Consider the following 19,686-nt stretch of genomic DNA (forward strand, 5'->3'; position numbering starts at 1 on the left):
TGTGAAGAAATGGCCTGCCATCAAAGGTTTCTCTTTATCTCTTTATTAGCTCAGGAAACGACTGGTTAAGTTAACAATCAGTAACTGATTGACTGTCATGTTACTGTCAGTAACTGTCATGTTACTGTCATGACTGTCAGTAACTGTCATGACTGTCTGCTCGATGTCATATTAGGCTCCATGACATCTGAGTGACCTCCTTTTTTGTTTAATGTTTATTTATTTTGAGAGAGAGAGAGAGAGAGAGAGAGTAGGGGAAGGGCAGAGAGAGAGGGAGAGAGAGGATCCCAAGCAGGCTCCAGCTGTCAGCACAGAGAATGACGTGGGGCTCGATCCTAGAACCATGACCTGAGCTGAAATCAAGACTCAGACACTCAACTGACTGCACCATCCAGGCGCCCCAGAACGATCCACTTTTGACACGCAAGTGGAGTCACCATGCCCACGAGAGGGCTCTGCTGGGAAGCATGATGAACGGGAAGTTTGGGGACAGCAAGCAATTATCTGCTGACCACCTCCCGAGGCTTCTTCCCCCCTGTAAGCGGTAATGACAGTGGCAGGGGAGCCTGGTCCCTGCACGCGGCTGCCTGCGAAGTCCCTCACGTCCACTCGGTCCTCGCAACAGGCCGGTGGGGCCGGGCGTGTCCTGTGTCCATGTCACAGGCTCAGATGACACATCCCAGGCTCTCGACGGCGGGCACCGAAATGGCACCTGACCGGCCCCAGTCATGCTCCTCACGCCGGGCTTCTCACGGAGTGAAGACAGCCGTCTGCCCCCGTAGGTGCCCTTGGGCCCCACAGAGTCATGGGGGGTTCTCATACCGCTGGCAAGTCGCCGAGGCTCCTGTGGACACGCAAACGTCACACACAAAGCCGTGGGCACGCACGCCCGCACGGACACATACACCGTCTTGCAGCTCTGTCCCCTTGCTGCTCCCATGTCCTCCAGGAGACTCTTGTCCCTGACCCCTTGTCCCCAGATGGCCCAGAGCAGCCCTGCTACGTCTTGCCTATGCCTCTGCTTCACGTGATGGGTCGTCCCCCAGACCCTGTTCCTCGTGTGCAGAGACCCCTGCGTCCGCCAGCCCCTGACCGCTCGCTCTCGGTACCCGCTCCTCCTCTCCAGGATGCGCCTCTTTCTTCAGAGGTACGTGTGTTTCTTGGCGTGTCTCTCCCTGCTCGGAGTGAGGTCTCGTCGAGGGTAGAGATAAACCTTGTTCAGCCCCGGGGCGAACCCAGCGTCTCCAGACCCATCTGGGGTCCCCTGGTGGCCCCGACGTGTCAGCCCCCGTGCGCGCGGAATACGACGAGGACAGCGCTGGCCTTCACAGCCCAGCCGTGGGCCGGGGCCGTGAGTGTGCGTGAGGCCGCGCGTGGGGGCCGGGGGCCCGTGGACTCCTCGTGTGAAAGGGGTCGTAGGGGCTTCTCTGGGTGCAGCGGGTCCTGACGAGGCTCCCCAGACCCTCAGGCCCCAGCTCTCCGCTTCTGGAAGGTGCAGGGCCGGCTTCTCAGGCTTCACTGGGGGCCTCACGACGCCTGGGGCTGGGCCTGTGTTTGCCTCGCACCGCGCACGACTCCCGGCCCCCAGCCCCCCAGCCCCCGGGGTGGGGCAGCGTCTGCAGAGAACGCAGGTGAGCCCGTCCGGCCGGGGTCGCTTTCTGGTGGGGCAGAGTCCTGGACGGCCCGTGTCCCCCGCGGTCTGCAGGAGCCCGGCTAGCGCTGTGGCCCTGGTGGCGGCCGCTCCAAACGCCCGTGTGTTTCTGAGGAGGTGCCTTGTAGATGCACATTTAAATCGGCCGACCTTGAGGGAAGCGGGTTCCCCCCGGAAGTTCGGTCGGCTCGTCTCAGCAGGATGGGGGAGCCGGGGTGCCAGGTGCGGGCCTGGGCGTGGGGGGTGGCGGGCGAGCTCTGCACGGCCGGGCAGGTGACCCGTCTGCTCTCTGGGTCGGGGAGGACCTGGGAACCCGGCCACCGCCTCCTCGGGGCCTCGTGTTTCGGTCAAGTCCTTCTCCCCCATGGACCCCGATGACGTGTCCCCAGTGTGACATGCCACACCCAGTGGGGCCGAGTGGGGCTCGGGCCATGGTGGGTCACGCTCGGGGCCTCTGTCGGAGGGTGTGGGTCCGGCATCAGGGGCACGCCCGCTGCCCTGCTCTGGGGCAAGGTGAGGGCTCAATACCTTTCTGTGTGTTGAGGCCACAAGCTGACCCAGGGCGCCGTCCCCGCCGGGCCTGTCTGTGTGGCCCGGGCAGCAGCCCTGGGGGCAGCAGGCAGCCTCCCCCAGTGGCCCAGCCGGATGGTCGTCTCCCATCCCAAGCTGCAGGCGCTCTGTGTCGTTCTCTCTGCCTGTGGCCCTTCCGACAGCCAAGGTCGGGCCGCAGTGCTGGCCCTTCGGAGACCCCAGGGGAGAGCCCCAATGGGGCCACGAGGCCCACCCTGGAGGCCTCGGGTTCCACCGACCTTTCCACGGTCGGGATTTTCCAGTTGTGTGTGTGAGCTGAGGGCACACGGGGCCTGTTTTGTCATCTCTGACATCCCCTCCCGCTTGGGAGAAAAATGTTCCTTCCTCCCCGAACTCTCCCAGACAGCTCTGTTTTATATCCAGGAGACGTCCCCGATGCCAGGATGCGCCTTGGTTTTATGGGACCCCCGCAGTGGAAACATTCTTCTGCTTTCTTCAGAGCTGATAATTTTTGTTTTATTGCACATATTAAAATTAGTGCCAAAAGATAATTATCTTTTGATTCTGCTTTAAATCATGGTAAATTGCATTCCCTCCCGGGGAAAAGTAATACCGTTATTTTTTCTTTCTTCGTCCCTAAGCTTTAAAGTATTAGTTTTACTTTTTATTCCAGTTTTCAAACATCAAGATACCAAGGAGATATCTTAAGTGATAAAGTTGCAGTCATTTGAAGAGATTGGCGCGTTAAACCAAATCCAATAACTTCTTTTAAACGTGGACTGTGAGATTGTATTATTTAAAATATATTAATTAACCTACCTAAGAGTGTGCATACCTGGATTTATTCAGTTTTCCTCATTGTAAAGGGGAGTTTTCATTTCAGTCACGTTCAGTTCTTCGATTTCTGTGTCCAAGGTGGGGTTGAATAATCGGGATGCAGCATTTCAGTTTAAGCACAGAACACAGGTAACAGAAGCAAGCTCATTACGTCCCAGCCGGTTGCAAACACACACCAGCCGGGTGTACGTCCGGACTTGGGGCCCTCGGCATGTGAAGACGTGCGTCTAACTCGCCGTTGAATTGATGAGGTCTCATATTAAATAGGACCGTAGCTACGATTTGTAGAAAGCTCGTGATGTGTCAGGCAGAGTGCTGTGTATTTCAGTGGATAATATAGTCTAATTCTTAACTCACAGGGAAGTATGTTTTCAAAATCTCTAAGTGGCAGAGTCTTAGATTCAGCCAAGATTTTCAGCTCCGGATTTCCTACCACTGCTTTGTGGGTCAGACGGATGTGGCCAGTTCCACGGCCAGTGGGCGCACCGTGAGATGTGTCTGGCCCGATTCTCTGGACGGTGGACCAGGAGGCCCGGCCGCTGTGCCTCTGCTGTGGGCTCTGAACGGGTGCTGGCATTTCGCGCCTCTGTGGGCTTGGACCCCGGGGAGGGTCTGGCCGCAGAAGTGACGTGATGGGAAGGAGCACTGGCCTAAGTGTGGGTCAGGCCACAGGCTTGAGGACAGGGCAAGTGGCAGCCTCCCCACTCTGGAACCCGAAAGCAAAGTCATGCCCCCCCCCCCACCGTTTCCGTGGGAAGGGACGCACTGGACCAGGGGAGGTGACCAGAGAGAGAGGCACCGTGTGCCGTGAAGGTGCTTTGGGATGCCGTGCGCCCACGCGGTGTGTGTGGGGACACGGCCAACAGGGCAGTTTCGGCTGTGACCGTCCCTTCCCTGAGGGGCCGAGAGTTAGCCGCGGCCTTTCTTCAGCAGGATCTCAGCTGCTGCTGAGGACCTCCGCGGCCTCTGTGTCACTGGGGCCGGTTTGGGGTTCGCTCTGCGGGACCCTCACCAGCTCATCTTCCTTCCTGCATGTCACCTTCAAAGTGGCGGCGCTGTAACTCCCTGGCACGAGTGAGGCCACGGGTGTGAAAGCCCCGTGGCCCGTTGGGGCCGTCCGTGTCCTCCACTCAGCAGGACGGGCTTCGTATCAATTGTTGGGGTCGAAGGTCAGTCTTAGACTTTGCAAATAACAAGAGGACGGTCCTCGAGCATCCTGAGCGTGTGCGTGCGTGTTCGTTCCGTGTGGAGTTCTAGAGACCCACGCTGAGAGTTCAGGTGCTGGGAACCGTAAGGATGGGACCAGTGACAAATGACGGGTGCCCCAGCAAAGGATTGCTGGTTGCAGCGAATGCCCATGTGGTTTGCAGCCTGACTTTGAATGAGGTGTCTCTCCTTGCTTTTCACACTTAGGAATAGAAACCTGACAGGACAGACCCCACTGTGGTTGTTTCCATGGTCTTCCCGTCAGTTACATTAAAGACTAAATCAGGGGCGCCTGGGTGGCGCAGTCGGTTGAGCGTCCGACTTCAGCCAGGTCACGATCTCGCGCTCCGTGAGTTCGAGCCCCGCGTCAGGCTCTGGGCTGATGGCTCGGAGCCTGGAGCCTGTTTCCGATTCTGTGTCTCCCTCTCTCTCTGCCCTTCCCCCGTTCATGCTCTGTCTCTCTCTGTCCCAAAAATAAATAAAAAACGTTGAAAAAAAAAAGTTTTAAAAAAAAAGACTAAATCAGAACCGATTCAGCTCGTGAGCAACGGTCTTGGAGATGACCCACGGTTGACGGAGGTTAGACTTCCTGCCTTCACCCCCAGGGAGAGCAGTGCATCTTGTGCTGCCCGCGGCTCTCGCTCACTCGCTGTGGGCAGCAGTGTTGGGGGAGCGGTATAGGGTCTTGCCAGCCCAGACTGTTCCCACTGGCACAGCTTCCCTCCAAACGGGCCAGAGTCCGTAACACTGAGGAAATACCCCCACAAACACTGGATTGATGCGTGACTTTTGGCCCTGGCCAGTGACTTGTGGCAAGGTTAAAAAAACCTCAGTCCATTTGCGAAAGCATTTGGGTCCCTCCCCAAGAATGACGCGACGTGTGCGTATGTATGTGAGCAAGCATCTGTATACAAGCCAACGTGTTAAGTATTTACTTTTCTCTGAGAAACACTTTTGTGCTTTCCACGGATGCAACCTTTTTCCTTACCTTTGCTCCTCTTTATATCCGTTATCTTTTTTCTTTAATATGTCTGCGTCCTACATTTGTGTCCCAGATAAATCCTGGTCTGGAAGTATTTCCCCGTGTTTTTTTGCCAGAAAATCCCACTGGTGGCTAACGCCAGAATACATCAGGCAATTGTATCTTGGATGAAAAAGCAGACCAGGAAGTCATTTAAAAAGATGTCGTTTAAGTTCTATGTTAAATAACTATTGGCATCAAAACACAGAATATTTAAGTCCTGTTAAGGTTCTGTGGGCCAACCAGTAAGGCTTCAAGGTCATACGAGTATCTTCTCGAGGTACTCCAGTAACTGAAGACGTAAAGTGTGTGTCATTTGGGACCTGCCTGACTCGTCCCGGACAACAGCCTTAGCTCTGAGCAGGGGAATTACTTCCAGGCCGTCCTCACTTGAGGCCCATGAGAGGATCTTGTTTTCCCTTTTTACACGTGCGGGAAGTCCCAGAGTTCACCGAAACGGCAGGTCCAGGCGACCGGCCTGACGCTTCCATTTACTTGGCCTTGTGCCGCCAGTGACACCCCTGGATTTACCAGGCGGGGTGTTGGCAGTAACACCCCTGCTCGTCAGAAGTCTGCCTTTTGCTCTGGTGACCAGCCCCGGTGAGCACTGGTTTTCCGGGCGGTCTCGCCGGGACCCTGGTACCTTTTGTCCTCTAGGCCTCGATTCCGTGAGGGCAGTTTCGGGAGAGGAGGAGCCTACGGAGGTGGCTAGCGCTCCCTGCTGAAGCCCCAGCCTGGGCCGCGGCCACCACCTTCCCTGGGGTCCTACCGCAGGGACCTGAGTCCCAGGGCCTCCTGCCCGAGAAGGAGTTGGGCCTGTAGACTCGCGGCCCGCCGCGACTCTCCACCGAGCTTTGCCGTGGCAGGTGCTCGCAGAGCCCGGGATGTAGTCTTTGGGAGAAAAGGAAATACGATTATAACCTCACCACATGGATTAGGTCCTGGTCCTGGATTAGGTGGTGCTGATCGTTTCTGAGAGTTCACGTGGTCATACATACAGACGTATGTATATACACATGGCTGTGTGGGGATATGTGCGAGGCTGTATTTGTATCATATACGTGCGTAATGGTTCGCTTCCGCTAAAAATTTCTGTGCACTCGTGCCCCGTCTCCCCAGCCCAGGGCGTACCCCTTGGCGAGGCCAGCGTGCTGCTCACCCCCCTTCTTCATCGGTCCTCTGTCCTCCTGGGGCAGTGCCTGTGTGTGTCCTGTGTCATCTGACCTAGAATCCTTAGCACACTTGTGTCTCGTTTGTCCTTCCCGGAGTGGAATACTGGAGTGTCGGGTGGGAGATTTCCAAAGCTGCGTTCTGAGCAGCTTCTCGGGTGATTTTTCTTTTGAGGGCTTGAGCATTTTTCATTAAGTGTTTAATTTTAATGACCGTATAATCAACATACAGCGTTGTGTTAGTTTCAGGTGGGCAGTATAGCGATTCAGCAATTCCATATGCTACTCAGTGCTCATCAAGATAAGTTTGCTCTCTTTTAAAATGTTTATTTTTGAGGGAGAGAGAGAGAGAGACAGTGAGCAAGCAGGGGAGGGCCAGAGAGAGAGGGAGACACAGAATCCGACGCAGGCTGCAGGCTCCGAGCTGTCAGCACAGAGTCCAAAATGGGGCTCGAACTCGTGAACCACAAGATCATGACCTGAGCCGAAGTCGGACGCTTAACTGACTGAGCCACCCAGGCGCCCCATTACCATCTTTTAAAACACCAATCTCAGCAGTGAGTTTTGAGAGAATTTTCGATGCTTCTACACTTCCATTTGGATTGGGATGTCAGAAATTGATACTTTGGTTTCAATGATAAGATTTTTTTTCAAGGAAGAACTTTCAACTATTTGTTTCCCACACTTATTTTTTTTAAATCTTTAAAAAAATTTTTTTTCAACGTTTATTTATTTTTGAGAGAGACAAAGCATGAACGGGGGAGGGTCAGAGAGAGGGAGACACAGAATCCGAAACAGGCTCCAGGCTCTGAGCTGTCAGCACAGAGCCTGACGCGGGGCTCGAACTCACGGACCGCGAGATCATGACCTGAGCCGAAGTCGGACGCTCAACTGACCGAGCCACCCAGGCGACCCAACATAAGTTTGCTCTTTAATATCTGGTGACTTGTTTAACATTAAAATTTAAGTACCACAACAAACATGTTAACTATTATCAACAAGGTTTTGGACATTTGACTTTTATTTCTTACACATTTATGCAAAACAAAACACTAAATTTCACAAAGGCATCTGAATCTCGGGGTAAGGTCGAACAACACGAGTCGTCCTTGACGCAGTTTCCCCGACCCCTTGTGTTCAGTTCCGCAGGCCAGCCTGAGCGTCCTGCACTTGAACTGTGTGTGCCGCGTTGGTGGCTGCCCCTCTCCCTGAATCGTGTGCTCATGGCACCTGGGTCACCGCAGCGGACCCCGGGTCTCTGTGCATCTTCGCGCACCTGTCGGCTGGAGTCTTGTCCACATGCAGCTTTCTCAATGCTGACCTTTATTTTTTTTTTTTTTAATTTTTTTTTTCAACGTTTATTTATTTTTGGGAGAGAGAGAGACAGAGCATGAACGGGGGAGGGGCAGAGAGAGAGGGAGACACAGAATCGGAAACAGGCTCCAGGCTCCGAGCCATCAGCCCAGAGCCCGACGCGGGGCTCGAACTCACGGACCGCGAGATCGTGACCTGGCTGAAGTCGGACGCTTAACCGACTGCGCCACCCAGGCGCCCCAATGCTGACCTTTAAAAACACGAGCCCCTCCTCTGTTCAGGCCTCTCACGTGGTGCCCCCGTCACCTCATACGGCCCGAGGCCCGTCCGTGGCCTCCCGCCGCCCTCCTGCTGCCTCCTCATTCATCCACACGCCTCCACGCTCCACACCGCCAGCTTTCTTTAAGCAGCTGTGTGAGGTCTGGTAAAACTCCCATGTGTGAAGGGTGCAACTCAGAAGTTTTCAGTGTCGTCCCTGTGTTGTGCAGCATCACAGTGCTTCTAATTCTAGAACATTTTCATCCTTCCCACGAAACCCCAAGCCCCGTATCCATTGGCAGTTCCCCACGGCCACCCCCAGCCCCAGATGGCCGCCAGTCTACCTCTGTCCCTGTGGACTTCGTCATTCCGGGCCCTTCACACGGGTGGAGCCTCCTGTGTTTGCTCTTTCGTGACTGGCTTCTCTCACTCAGCGCCATGGTCACGAGGACCGGCCACGCTCTGGCGGATGTTGGCGTTTCATCCCCGTTGGTGCCGGAATCCTGCTCCACGTTTTATGTGTCCGTTCCTCAGCTGACGGACGTTGTCTCGTTTCCATGGTTCTGTGAACATTTGTGTAGAGATGTTGTGTACACGTCCTTTTCTCTTTCCTGAGTGTCTACCTGACGGCAGGATCGCCAGGCCGTATGGTGACTCTGTTTAGAGTCTTTGAGAACCGCCAAAGTGCGTGCATTGGGTCCTCACCGGCATCGGGTGTCTAATTTCTCCTCCCATCCTTTCCAACGCTCGTTACTTTCCATCTTTTAAAAAAACTGCAGCCACCCTATGCGCGTGGGGCCTTGCACTGTTGCGGTTTGACTTAATGACCGGTCGCGCGCACTCTCACGAGGTCACGTGCGTGTCTTGTTGGGAGAAACGTGTGTTCAATCCTGTGGACGTTGTGATACTGGTTACTTGCCATTTTATCATTGAGTTCTTAGACTTCTTTGGGTGTTCTAGATGCAAGTTCCTTATCAGATACGTGGCTGGCAAATATTTTATCCCGTTCCGTGACTCGTCTGCTCACGTTCCTGATGGTGCCCTGGGAATCACCAGGGCTTTTATGTTCGATGAAACCCACTTTATCTATTTTCGTTCTATTGGTTGTGCTTTGGTCTTACATGTGAGGAACTGTAAGGCTGGAGCCCCTTCCAGGGAGGAGAGTGAGGTTCACCCTCCGTGGCGGGGGCGGGGGGTGCACAGTCAGAGGAGAGCGAGGTACATCCTCCGTGGGGGGGGGTGCACACAGTCGCCCCCAGCAGCAGGTCTCACGCTGACCCCCGACATGCCTGCCCTTCACGCCTTCCTCTTCCGTGAGATCAATCTGAACCTTGAGGTTAATTCCTCTGGATAATTTCCTCTCTTCACCTTGAGCTTCTTTTTTAAAGCAAGTGTATCCAGTTAAAAGTTACATCAATAAGAACTCTGGATGGGGGAGGATTAAGAGGAAATGGGATAAGAGAAAAAAATACAAATTTTGCGTGGTATGGACTTACCGTAAATTCACATCTAACCTGGCATTCCACGTTTTCCCTGTCAATCTGCCCATGGGTGAATATTCCCGGCGCTCAGCCTTTGTTTAGCTCACCTGAACAGAGAACGTTTCCTCCGACTCTCTTCAGCAATCAAATGTTAACATAGGGTGCTCGCCTGCTAGGCCTGTCCTCACAAAACGCCACGGACCAGGCGGCTCGAACAACGGGAACTTATCCCTCACGGTCCTGGCGGCTGGGAGGCCAGGACACGGGTGCAGCAGTGGGCCCCATGGGAGGCTCTCCTGGGCTTGCGGATGCTGCCCTTTCCCCGAGTCTGCTCCTGCCTCCTCCCCTGCAGGTGCACCTCTCCGGCGTCCCCTCCTCTTCCGGTAAGGACGCCGGTCAGGTCAGAGCAGGGCCACCCTCCTGACCTCCAACCTCAGCCCAACTCCTTAAAAGGTGATTATATTCAAAACCCTGTCTCTAAAAGCAGTTACATTGGGGAGCAGTCGGGGCTCTCACATATGAATTGGGGGGGGGGCACAATTCAGGCCGTAACGTACAGAACAGAATTATTTTAATGTGTCTTGAATTTGGAGGTATTGCACTAAAAGCAAAACCTGTTGGTAAAAAGGCTTCACCTGGAGGTGACATTCACCGTGGGAAGGTCTTCCTGTCGGTGGGCGTCTTCGACCACACACCCTCCTCCTCTACTCTTTCTGTGGTCACCCTCGAGTCTTAAGTTGCCTATTAAAAAGTTCCTTTCCCACAGGAATGGTTTTGTAGGCAGTAAGGAAAGTCATTCTGGTAATTTCTCACGCACCTTTGATACAAGTTTCATTGTGACCCACGATGCACCTTGATTGCAGCGCATCAAATTTTGGATGAAGGCGATTGAAACTTTCACACAAATTTAGCTATTGCTTTTGCTGCCGCAGGTATCTTGTATACAATAGCTGTTTTCGGTTGGTAATTCCCCCGTCCCCCACGTTTGTGAAAATGAGCCAGGTACGGTTCACGTCAACTAAGAAAAAATTCACCTGTTTTATTAAGCTACCAAAATGTTTTTGCCGCTTCTGCCTGTGGGGACTTTTCCCCAATGCTTCCTGTGTCCCCAAGCCTGCCCTTGACGTGTGAGGTTGTTGATGGCGTACAGAATTCCCGTGCACTCGTGCGGGGCGTGGTGTGACACACGTGGTCCTCTGGAAGGCATACCTGCTGGACACGTGTGGGGGAGACAGTGGGGAGAAGGCCTGGGGGGGACTCCCGCAAGTAGGAGGGGTCAGAGTGTTCCTTCACCGGGAGGACTGGATGAAGAGCACACAGAGGGAGCACTCTCCAGCCCGCATTCGTGCTGCTCACAACTGTGTGAACTTGACTCGGGAAGGAAGGTCCAAGACTCGTCCTGGCTAGCTGGCATGTTTTCTCTCTTGTCTGGAAACTTGGAAATAAGTTTGTTTTCATGTTTTGTGTGACTTTGCCACAAGAGAAAGGGGGGTATTTTCTTCATTTTAGAAGTCAGTTTTTAAAACTTTAAAAAAAAAAAAAAAAAAAAGAAAAGAAAAAAAATCTCTAAAATGTCTGGTTGGGAAGACAGTTAAAAAAAATTTTTTTAAATCTTTATTTATTTTTGAGAGAGAGACAGCGTGTGAGCAGGGGAGGGGCAGAGAGACAGAGAGACACAGGATCCGAAGCAGGCTCCGGGCTCCGAGCTGTCAGCACAGAGCCCGACGTGGGGCTCGAACTCAGGGACCACGAGATCATGACCTGAGCCGAAGTCGGACGCTCAACCGACTGAGCCACCCAGGCGCCCTGGGAAGAGAGTTTTTATTAGCTCAAGATTTTTTCTAAATTTTCAGCATTTTTCAATCATGATGTGTTCTCATGATTCCTGAAATATTGTGTCTAAAGCCGTTGCTTTGCCTTTCGCAATCACCGCGGGTTACAGTGAGGCTGCATAGACGGTGGGAGCGGGTCAGTAAATTGCTTTGAATAAATTCTTTCCACGTGCTCATTCCACTGGGTGACTCCTCCCGTGGGGTGTCTGTTCAGGTCTTTCGCCCATTTTTTCATCAAGTTGTTTTCTTTGCTTATTTTAGACACAGTCTTTTATGGGATATGTGTTTCGCAGGCACTTTCTCTGCGTCCTGTCCTTCTGGGGACGGTGTCGCTCACGGAGCACACGATTTCAGTGTTGATACAACCCGCAGTCATCAGCCGTCTCCTCCCTGGCTCACACCTCTGGTGTCTTGTCCAAAGAGTCTGCACCAAACCCAAGGGCCCCTAGACTTTCTCTGCGTTCTCTCCAGAGATGTTACATTTTTACAGTTTACATTCAGGTCTGCGATGTGTTTTGAGTTATTTCGTGAACGGTAAAGGTCTGTGTCTAGATTTGTTTTTTGCACGTGGACGTCCAGCTGTTCCAGAACTTTTGTTGGAAAAACTGTCCTTATTCCTTTGTGTGTCTCAGCTTCTCTTTCACACGTCCCTCAGGTGTATGTGTGGGCATCTACTCCTGGGCTCCGGAACAGTGCTGAGACTTAAAAATGTTCCAAACCCGGTGACGGGCCGAGTAGCTGGCTGGGAATGGGGTTAGTGGGGAGCAGAGGTGAGATTGCGGACGCGTGTTGAACAGGAAGGTGCCGCGGAGATGTGCCCTCCTGGCCACGTTTGCTTCTGAGCAACCCGAGGAACTTGACCTAGGAGTCCGAGTGGGTCCCAGGGCGCTCCCCGCTCCCCACGACTCACAGCCGTCCCTCCAGCGTCCTCCGTGGTCCGGGGCTCCGCTTCTGCTCCATTGCAGGGAGAGCAGGCAGCCTGCAGGAGGAGGTCCGAGGGGCGAGGGGGGGCAGCTCCTACAGGGGGCCTTGTCCCTGTCAGGATGGGGGTAGGGGGTAGGGAGGGCATCTGCAAACCTGGGAGAAAGGCTCCACGTGACTCGAGAAGGAATTTGGAAGGAAAATTTGAGGAGAGGAGACAATTGAAGATAACATAATTTTCGTTACTGTTTTAAACACTGTCATAGTTGGAAAATTTAACACTGCTATTTCTGGTAGGAACATTTTTAATGCTTCCTTGCATTTAAAAAAAAAATTTTTTTTTAACGTTTACTAATTTTTGAGACAGAGAGAGACAGAGCATGAACCGGGGAGGGTCAGAGAGAGGGAGACACAGAATCCGAAACAGGCTCCAGGCTCTGAGCTGTCAGCCCAGAGCCCGACGCGGGGCTCGAACTCCCGGACCGCAAGATTGTGACCTGGCTGAAGTCGGACGCTTAACCGACTGAGCCACCCAGGCACCCCAATGCTTGTTTATTTTTGAGAGACAGAGCATGAACAGGGGAGGGTCAGAGAGAGGGAGACACAGAATCCAAAGCAGGCTCCAGGCTCTGAGCTGTCAGCACAGAGCCCGACTCAGGGCTCGAACTCACGGACCGCGAGATCATGACCTGAGCTGAAGTCGGACGCTTAACCGACTGAGCCACCCAGGCACCCCAATGCTTCCTTGTGTTTATTTCTGCTTTATTTACTTATTTTCGGCAGGGAGTTTTTGGGATCTTTTTTCTTCCTTTCCTCTTCACGGCTTCGTCTTCCCCAGGAGCATCTTGCTTGAGGGACATTCATCCGCCACTGAGGTGCCCGGGGAGGGGGTGCGGGTATTCAGGGGCAGGAAGCAGAACCCTCATGTTTTTTGTTAGACCCACACGGCTGCCCTTCATCCACCTGCAAGGGAGCTCTGCCCGGGAGCACGCGGGCCTGGGTTTACACTAGCAGTTAGAAACGTTTTATTCTTTAAAAAAAATTTTTTTTAATGTTCGTCTATTTTTGAGAGAGACAGAGAGACAAAGCATGAGCAGGGGAGGGGAGGGAGAGAAGGAGACCCAGAATCAGAAGCAGGCTCCAGGCTCCCAGCTGTCAGCACAGAGCCTGACGTGGGGCTCAAACTCACGAACCGCGAGATCACGACCTGAGCTGAAGTGGGACGCTCAACCTACTGAGCCACGCGGGCGCCCCGTCCAAAGTTTTCAAATATTTATTGTAGGAAATATTCGCAAACAAGGAAAATAAAACAAAGTAACTAGTGGACTCACAGTCCGGAGGTAAGTGGAGAGGACAGCATCCGAATGTGCATGTGCCTTGCACATATGACCTCCTTCTGTGCTTCGCAGATGGCAGGGAGCATTTTCAGTGTCTCCAGACACCGTCCTGCCACGGTATTTCTTACGGCACGGCCCACAGCCCATCCCAGGTGACTGGAAAAATGCAGGTCCCTGGGCTGGTCTGCTGTGTCACCGGATCTGCATCTGGTGGGCCCCGGGATTTGAAGCCTTGTGCAGTTGTCCAGATGAGGGGCGCCCGGGGGGTTCAGTCAGTTAAGCATCTGATTCTTGGTTTCGGCTCAGGTCGTGATCTCACGGCTCGTGAGTTTGAGCCCACGTTGGGCTCTGCGCTGACAGCACCGAGCCTGCGTGGGAGTCTCTCTCTCCCTCTGTCTCTGTCCTTGCCCTGCTTGTGTCCCCCCCCCCCACACCAAATAAATAAATATTAAAAAAATAAAGTTCTCCGGATGATTGTTTTCCACAGTAATATCTGTGAAATGCTTTCTTTGGTATTCTTTTGATTGTACCACGTGTGGTGGGGCATAGTTTATGGAATCAATTTCTTGAGAGCAGATTCTTGTAGGAATGTTAGCATTTTGCCACTATTAACAATTCTTTAAGGAACAAATTTCTTAGTTTTCTGCACTTTTGTGATTATGTCCTTGGGATAGGCTTCCTGGGGATCCTGGATCCTCTGGCTGACGGAGACGTGTGTCTTCCAAGCCCCGGATGCCCGTCAGCCCAGCCTGTGGACGTTTGTCCCTTCACTCAGCATGTCGGCCTGTGGCTGTCGCTCGGGGGTTCCGGGGATCTGGGCGAGCTGCCTGAGCGAGGCCGTGCGTGAACGGCACCCGGAGTCACGTCGGAGCTCGGGTTCCGGTTCGCCGAGCGGGGGGACCTGCGTGTCTGACGGGCTCCCAGGGGACGCCCGGGCCGCCGGCCCTGGGACCGCAGATGGCCTGGCCGGGCTGGGGAGACAGCAAGGAGTGTGGCTCTCGTCCCCACGGCTTCAGCAGCCAGTGCCTGTGGCACAATTGGAATGTCTGACTGTTGGCCGTGGTCCCGGTTTGCAGCTCGGGGGGCTTCAGGACCCAGCCCACGTTTTCGCGACCTTGCCCCCCTCCCGTCCGTTACCAGGTCCGTTACCAGGTTAGCCCTCCTCCACCTGCGGGCACTGGCGGCTCCGCACAGGCCGGTGGAGTTTTAAAAAATAAAAGTCCCAGATGCCGTGTTCAGCAGACTGTGTGGGACCAGTCGCCCAGCCCTGACCCAGTCACGGGCCAGAGGGATGGGGCGTCTCGCTGGCCGTGCCGGGGGCCTTTGCTGCAGGCAGGGGGAGGGTGGCTGTGGGCCTCGAACCCGCTGCATGGGCTGACTGTGGGGCGATGGTTCCCTCATCCTCCAAGGCGAGGAAGGGGTGCCCGCAAGGAAACAGGTGTTATGGGGGTCGCTGTGGCCCTTCTCACAGGCAGGCTCTTCGTGCAGCTGGAAAACCTAGTTTGGGGTGACCAGGGCTCCCGCGCACGGTGCAGGTGAGGGCCGGCCCGGGCCGGGGCGGCAGTGCTGGGGGGTCACCTGGCTCATGGTGGGGTGGGTAAGGGACCTGCAGGCCTGCGTCTCGGCAGGACGGTCTGGGTGCGAGGAGGGGCACGAGACAGGAGCCCGCAGGACTGCGTCATGAGGAGGTGACATGTGTCCTGGGCCCCCAGATCCCCTCAAACTGCAAGACTAAAGTGGAAACGCCCAGGAGGGAGCAAGCCACCGAGGTGCAGCCCCGGGCACAGGTGGAGGAAGGGGAGGCCTGTTTTCTGGAAAGTTCCAGCTGAGTGTCCAGAGCTCAGGTTTGCTCCTGAGGGTCTCGGACCGTGCACCCCGTTCAGGGAAGTAGCCCGTGTGGTGGCCCGATGGCTCGGTGCCGGGTGACCAGGGGCAGATTCAGCCTCTGACTGCCGTATCCGGGGTCCTGGCCTCCCCGGCCTCCAAGAAGCCACGCTCCGTGGTCTGTCGCCGGAGATGCCGGGAGGGCTCCGCATTGCAAATCACACCAGGCGCCCCGAGTGTGATGCGTGTGCAAAGGCGGTCGGCAGGCCGGCCGCCGCCCTTTGCATGAACTACAGCAGACGCTGCCTTATTAGGTGACTCCGTGCCAGACCCGCCGTTTCCTGTGCGCACTGTGATCTGCAAAATGTTAAATATTTAGACTCGGTTCTGTTTGAACACTTCTGCCAAAACGTGTTTTTGGGTTCTCTCCCCTCGGCAGGGAGGGAGGGCGGCCAGCGCGCCGTCGTCCGGCCTCGGGGGACGGGGCCTCTGGAGGAGGTGAGCGGAGGTGGCCGGGGCGCGGGCCTGGCCGCGGTCCCCCAGGGGCCAGCCCGGCCACGCTTGGTTGTCACCAGGGCGGGAGGGGGTGGTCCACGGCCCCACGCCTTCAAACAGTGGCTCTGTGAAAATTACAGTGGGCGTCAGGTCGCGAAACGAGCCGCAGATGTGTGTCCGATTCGCCTTCAGGAAAGTCTTTCCCTCCCCGGTTCTAAGGCCTGCACGCCTGTTCACGCCCGGCGGGGTGCACACGCTCAGAGCGTCCCTTGGCCAGAGGCGCCTCTGCGCGGGGACGCCCCTGACGGCGACAGGAGGGCGGGATGCAGGAGGAGGATGGAGAAGCCCGTCAGAGGCTGAGTGTCTGTGAAGGGAGCAGAGCCAAGCGGGGGGAGGAAAGCAAAACACAGCAGAACCGTTCGAAACGGCTGTAAACACTGAAACATAAACTCGTCTGAACGCGGGCCATCCCCCGGCTGAGGGAAGCCTTCCGGGTGCCGGGCCGCCCCCCTGCCTGGTGCCGGTTTGGGGACACGGCTCACCGATGCAGCCCCGCCCCCGTAAGCGGCCTCTCCCGTCGGGACCGCTGCCGTCCTGGGTCCCTGCCCCCTTGGCCACGTCGTGGGCCTGTCTTGGGGCCGCACTGACCACTTGGACTTTACTGACTTCAGCTCTCCGTGCCGCGTACAGCCGCTCATCCACCCCTGCGGGCGGAGCATCCGTGCCCCGCACAGCCCCCACATTCACCCCTGCCCACAGCAGGTGCGGGAGCCGCGGGCGCGGTGGCTTGGCCTGTGTGTACGTGAGGCTGAAGCTGTCAGACGGTCCAGTGGGGCGATGATGGTGGCTCGCACACAGCCGCGGTGAGGACCCAGACTGGCGGGTGGAACAGGGCCGACTGCACATCGCACGCATCCGCCGTTATCGGGAGAGTCCAGAAACGCACGCCCGGCCCGAGGCCCTGCTCAAATAACCGAAGTGTGTGGTCTAATTCAGCAGTTCCCAAGCTTTTTGGTATAAAATCCTTTTTACTCTTAAAGCTTATTGAGGACCCAAACAGCTCTTCTTAGGACGGGTTATATCTGTGAACATTTACGGGCAGTATTCAAGCTGAAAAGTGTTTAACCCACGGGGCACATTCCGTCTGGCATCATCACACGTCACTCGTGAGAATCAGAAGGCAGAGGACACGGTAATATTTTATGCAAGCGGTTCTGACCTCCTTGGCTGTCCTGGCGGTCCTGGAGCCCCACTTTGAGAACCGCTGCTCTGGAGTAGGGACACGATGTAGACATAGCACGAGCAGGCAGAGAAGCCTGCACGGCCATCGCGATGGTTGAGAAAAAAGTGGAGTAGCTCAGTGGGAATTCAGACGATGGGAATCCCTTGCTGGTGGGGAGTCTTGGGGGGATCCCCTGAGAATGTGGGACAGAGGCCTCGTGAGCCCGGGACCCGCACACACACAGCCTACATCCCCAGGGAGACCACTTGGCTCCTCAACCCCAAACATCTACAGGCAGGGCCTTTAGATTTCTTCTCCGAAAGCAAGTATGGGTATACGCTTTGTGTGCGGAGCGTGAAGGGCCCTTCCTGAAGGTTTTCCTAGAAAAACAGCCCTCGACAGGGGATTCAAGCCACCGTATCCTTGGAGATACTTGTTCTGAAACGGCCATTTACCCATTGAAATCTGTCCATGTTTAAAACAATAATATCTTGGGGCCCGAGTTCAGGTACGATGTCCTCTTCTGTCTGAACACTTCAGCGTCCGTCCCCGCAGAGCCTGCAGGCACTCACTTCATGACATTTGGTTTTTTCCTCTCTTGCCCTGGTTACAGATACTGGTTCTGTTTTTGGTCATGATGGCTGTTTTGGGTCCAGGGATTAGAAATCTTTGGAGAATGTCAGAATTTCTCAGGGGGGCCAGTCTAAGAGAACACGTTGTAAATGTGTCCCGGCCGCCCTGAGGCTGGCTGCCAGCACTTTCTGGTGAGCGGAAGGCGTCGCTGTCCCGCATCTGGCCCTGGCAGGGCCCTCAGTGACCCGGAAGCCATCGCCTACATTGTCACGGCATGACTGGCGCTCAGGTCTAGGCTAGGGTCAGGCACGTCCCAGCAGACAGGGCCCCAGACGGAGGGCTGGACGAGGCCGTGGACGGGACGGTACAGAGGTGCTTCGTGTATCACTGCCTGTCCCCTGAGCTGAGCCCGGGGCTGGGAGACCAGCTGCTGGGAGACCACAGTGGACCCCACTGGCTCCCGAGAGGAGTGGAAGCAGCCTTGACTAGGGATTTAACAACCTGGCTTGTGTCCTGCTTCTGAAACCATTATTGTTGCGCAGTCTCGGGAAGCCGCTGAGCTTCCCTGCACCCGTGCCCACCCGAGGGACCCGTGGGTGATACAGTGCTCGCCGTCCGGGTGCTTACGACGGATGGAAACTACCGGGTGCTTCTGGTGGCGGCGCTCTGGGTGGGACGGCCTGGTCTGGGTGCCTGTGCAGAGCTGAGGGAGCCGGGGCAAGGGGTGGAGTCACTCTGTGTCTCATGTCCTCACCTGTAAAATGGAATGAGAGCAGCTTCTAAGCTATCCATCACCATTTGTGAGTATCTGTGAGTATCTGTATCTATGAGTATTCATGACCATCTATGAGTTTCCATGACCGTCTATGAGTATCCATAACTTTCTATGAGTATCCATCACCATCTGTGAGTATCCATGAGTATCTGTGTGTATCCATGACTGTCCGTGAGTATCCGTGAGTGTCCGTATCTATGAGTATTCATGACCATCTATGAGTTTCCATGACCATCTATGAGTAACCATGACGATCTATGAGTATCCATAACTTTCTATGAGTACCCATCACCGTCTGTGAGTATCCATGAGTATCTGTGTGTATCCATGACTGTCCGTGAGTATCCGTGAGTGTCCGTATCTATGAGTATTCATGACGATCTATGAGTTTCCATGACCATCTATGAGGATCCATAACTTTCTATGAGTATCCATCACCATCTGTGAGTATCCATGACTATTCATGAGCTCCCCCGAAGTGGTTAGGATAGTGCCCAGTGTTTGTTGACCCCTCTGCAGTCCTCAGCAATTAGAATTGAATAAAATACATGAATGGGAGGTGCTTCTATGATGAAAAGGGCTGTAGAAATGTGACTTTATTTTCTTTAAATCCTGTAGAACCCCTCGGAAGACCTAAACGGTTTTCGGGTCCTGTCTGCTCTAATTGTATATAGGTTGTTCGTCTCTGAATAATCTCCTTGCAGGCACAGCGCACACCCTCCCCGATCAGCCAGGCTCCGGACAAACACCCACGGGGTTGCCTTCAGGTGACAGTTTCCCCAAGAACAAAAAAGGCTCCACGTGGTGTTTTCGAAGAAGGGAGAAGAATTCTACTAGGATTGAGTTATTGCTGGTGACACCATATCGCTGTTCCTGAAAGAGCTGCTTCTAACGTCATTTTATATGTTAGTCTCGGCAAAAACACCTGTTACAGTGAACTGGCCGTAGATAGTGGTGTTTGGGGGCATGATTTTCAGGCGTCGGAATACCACTTCTCCCTGGATCTAAGGGTGAAACACCATTAAGTAGCAATCTCGTCGACCTGCAGGAAAATGCAGTTCTGCTGACCTAGTTCTGTGGCCTCATGTGCTTTCTTCTGCACCCGTTAGAGAAAGGGATAGGTGAGCATAGGACACTCTGTGTGACAGGATTTGTGTCTATCAGGTTTTATCTCTCTGTCACAATGGTGAGGTACGGGCTGCTGTTCTCGTTTTGCAGTTGAGGGACAGACTGGAAAGT

The 19,686-nt window shown here is 54.6% G+C and overlaps 1 protein-coding gene and 1 long non-coding RNA gene across 6 annotated transcripts in view; one reads left to right on the top strand and one right to left on the bottom strand.

The window, feature by feature from the left end:
• Positions 1 to 19,686, top strand: part of SMOC2 (SPARC related modular calcium binding 2) — a 168,671-nt gene that overhangs the window by 83,765 nt on the left and 65,220 nt on the right. The gene's annotated exons all lie outside the window — the stretch shown is intronic.
• Positions 7,360 to 8,236, bottom strand: LOC147581380 (uncharacterized). Its single transcript, XR_015251736.1, has 2 exons — positions 7,980 to 8,236; positions 7,360 to 7,736 (listed from the first exon to the last, which is right to left on the bottom strand). It is a non-coding gene; the product is annotated as an uncharacterized LOC147581380 (long non-coding RNA).

Source organism: Puma concolor, chromosome B2 (genome assembly GCF_028749965.1).
Source record: "Puma concolor isolate L17-30 chromosome B2, mPumCon1.1.hap2, whole genome shotgun sequence".
In the NCBI taxonomy this organism is placed as follows: Eukaryota; Metazoa; Chordata; class Mammalia; order Carnivora; family Felidae; genus Puma; species Puma concolor.